Genomic DNA, 280 nt, shown 5'->3' on the forward strand with positions numbered 1-280 from the left:
TGCTACAATTCTTCGAAGGTTCATTGATCTGGTGCTTAGGAATTTTTAGCATGCATCGCGAATCAAAACATTTCTTGACAATCAAAATTCCTTTGTCCTTAGGGGGCAAACTCTAAAGCTTTATGGAAATTTTTGTGTTATTGGGAAATATCAATGCAAAAACTAAGGGGGGAAAAAAAATAAACAAAAATAAAGTCGGGTGAACTTTGAACATACGTGGTTACGCCAATCATTAATTAACATTAGTGGTGGGTTTATATTATAGCATAGACGTTTTTTA

This window comes from Penaeus monodon, chromosome 33 (genome assembly GCF_015228065.2).
Source record: "Penaeus monodon isolate SGIC_2016 chromosome 33, NSTDA_Pmon_1, whole genome shotgun sequence".
Taxonomy (NCBI): domain Eukaryota; kingdom Metazoa; phylum Arthropoda; class Malacostraca; order Decapoda; family Penaeidae; genus Penaeus; species Penaeus monodon.